This window comes from Parus major, chromosome 28 (genome assembly GCF_001522545.3).
Source record: "Parus major isolate Abel chromosome 28, Parus_major1.1, whole genome shotgun sequence".
NCBI lineage: Eukaryota > Metazoa > Chordata > Aves > Passeriformes > Paridae > Parus > Parus major.
The window spans coordinates 2,041,615-2,044,600 of record NC_031797.1 but is presented as its reverse complement, the minus strand read 5'-3'; positions in this window follow the sequence as shown (position 1 = coordinate 2,044,600).

Genomic DNA, 2,986 nt, shown 5'->3' with positions numbered 1-2,986 from the left:
CCAACCATGCAGGGGGGTTGGCCACAGAGCAGGGAATTTGGGGCAGGGTTGGGGCTGGTCCTGGCCAGGGAGGGGAAATTCAGCTCTGGGTGGAGGGGCTGCTCCATCTCTGCATCCCTGCAGGACATGGGGTAAACACTGAAAGTTTCCAGCAGCTTTGATGGAGCTTTGTTTATCAGGTAGAAATGAGGGGTTTGGTGGGAAAAAAGGCCTCGGGAATCTTCTTTTTAGGGGAGACAATGCTGAAAGGTCGAGGCAGGGCTGTGTCTGCCTGCCCAGCCCTGGGCAGTGTCCCTGTGGTGCTGCCACATTTTGGTGCCCAACCCTGAAGTGTTGGAGCTGCCGGAGCCTTTCCTGGAACCACCAGTCCTGGAGACTGCAGTGAACCAGAATTCCTGCTGGAAATGCCTCTGGATCAAAGCTGGGGGGGCTCCAGATGAGCCCAAAGGGAGCAGAGCCACGACACTGGGAGCTCAGGGGCAGCACAGGGAAGTTTTTCCAAGAAACCAGGAAATTCTTCCCCAGCAGCACTGCAGCAGGGGACAGGGAGCTCCTGGAGCTCCAGGGTCAAACCCAGCAGTGCCTTGGGATGTTGGAACCTCCCTCCCATCCCTCTGGGATCACAGAGGCCGCTCTCCATTTCCCTGTTGCAGCGATGCCTCGTGAGCTGACTGGTTTTCTCTGGAAAATGGGAAAATGCCTCTTGAGCAGATCCCGTGGGGGCAGGCGGGATGGACACTTGGCAGAGGACACGGTGGCAGCACTGCAGCATCGGCCCGAGCCCAGCCCAGGGTTCTTGGAGAGCAGGTGGCACCTGGATCATCTTGCTGTCATTTGTCACCTCCCATGGGATGGTGGCCAACACTTCTCCTCCTGCAGGACTGTCTGTTCTGCAGCCCTGAGCGTGACACCCTGGCCCAGCTGCTGCTGACCTGCCACCGTCCCCGTGCCCAGTGACCTCTGTGGCCACCAGAGGTGTGACTGCCCCAGAAATGTCACCTCCCTGGTGACACCATTCCCCCAGAGACAGGACCCTCCTAGAAATATGATTCCTCCATATGTGACCACCAATCCCGGAGTCACCACTGTCACTGTCATTATCCCCAGGGTTTTCCTGGGGAGGTTCAGCCTCCCCAAAAAGCTGCTGACACTAAATTCCCTCATCCCAACCCCTGTGGGGTGAACAGGGACCCCAAAAACCCTGCCAGCCATGAGGGTGGGCAGGATGTTTGCAGCTGCTGCTCATCCCGAGCAGGCTCTGCTGCTGATTCAGTGAATAATTAACACAGCTCATCCCCCTCAAACCATCCGGGGGCTTTATCCATATCCCGAGACTTTTCTCAACCCACCCTGGGAGGATAAATGGGACAAATAATCCGATTTGAGCATCTCTGTGCGTGCTCTGAGGCCCGAGGATGAGGAGGCTCCCCCCAGACGCGGCTCCTCGGCGCAGGAGATGAGACAAAGGCTGGGAACAAGGGGCTCATGTGATCGCGCAGCCGGCGAGCAGCGGGGGAGGAAGCGGTGCCAGCGGCTCAGCTCCTGCCAGTGCCACCAGCCCCGCGCTCACATCCCCAGCCCGAACTAAAACACACCCTGTGGATTGTCCTGGAGCCTTCAGATATTGCGGGGGAGCCCCCTGAGAGCTGGGGGTGCTGGGGGAAGGATGCTCCAGGTGTCCAACGCAAGGTGGGTGCCCCGATCCCGGCACGGGCTGGAGCAAAGCTGCTGCCCCAGGTGCTACCCCTCCCTGGGTGGGCTCCCTCCTTCCCAGCTCCGAATCTGCCTGGAGAGCCTGAGGAGCCCACCCCGAGCCCGGTGACAGGGTGGGCACCCAGTGCTGAGCCTCGTGCCCGGCCTCGGTGTCACATCCCTGGGTGGCCACGGGCCAGCTCAGCCCAGGCCCCTCTTCCCCCTGAGGGTCCCCACTGTCCCCCCGATTGCTTCGAGCCCTGCTGCCATTTCCCCACATTCCCACACCAGGCCGGTGCCCACCTTTACCTGCCTGCCCATCCACCTGCCTACATCAGCTCTGAAAAACCTCCGTTTCTCTTCAGGAGCCACCTGGGGATGTTGGAGCTTCCCTCCCGAGCCTGGGCAAAGCTGAGCCCGGGCAAGTTCAGGCCACGGGCAAGGCCAGGAGTCCCCGGCTCTGACAGCAGCAAAGCGGCTCCCACAGTGCGGGGGGATGGAGCGAGCACGGGGAGATCCCGGCAGGTGCATCCCGGGGTGTGGGGGGCTCCCGGTGTTCCCACAGGCCACACACACCTGCCAAGACCCAGGGCTGGTGCCTCCCGGGCTCTCTGACAGCCCCACAAGTGGTAACCCCGCGGGCAGCGCCCATGGCTACTGGTTCCTGGGGCTGGTAGCCCCCATGGGCCACACACCCACGGCTACAGTGGGTAATGACAGCCCCGAGAGCAGCCCCACGGCCACTCACCCCAGGGCTGCCGCAGGTCCCCGCAAAGCCCCGGTACCCCGGGCCCCGCTCCGGTACCGCTGCTGTCCCCAGTGCAGCTGTGCCGCTCCAGCCCCCGATACCGGTCCAGCCCCGGTTCCGCTTCACCCCTGGTACCGATCCAGCTCCGGTGCCAGTACACCCCCGGCCCGGCACATCCCCGGTGCCAGCGCTCCCTTCCCACTGCCGGGGTACCCCGATACCGGCGCATCCCCGGTGCCGACACGGTCCCGGGTGCCAGGACACCCCCGCCGGTGCCGGTGCATCCCCGGTGCCGGTACAGCCCTCGCTGTGCGCGCACCGCCCTGCGCCTGTCCATCCCCGGTGCCGGTCCGTTCCCCGGTCCCGGTCCTCCCCGGTGCCCGCCCGTCCCTCCCGGTCCCTCCCGGCCGTACCGGGGCTGCGGCGGGGCCGGCGCCGCCCGGGTCGCGCATCAGCGGCGGGGCGGCCGCGGGGCCATTTTCTGTGCGGAGCTGTCGCGAGAGCGGGGGGAGGAGGAGGAGGAGGAGGAGGAGGATGACGAGGGGG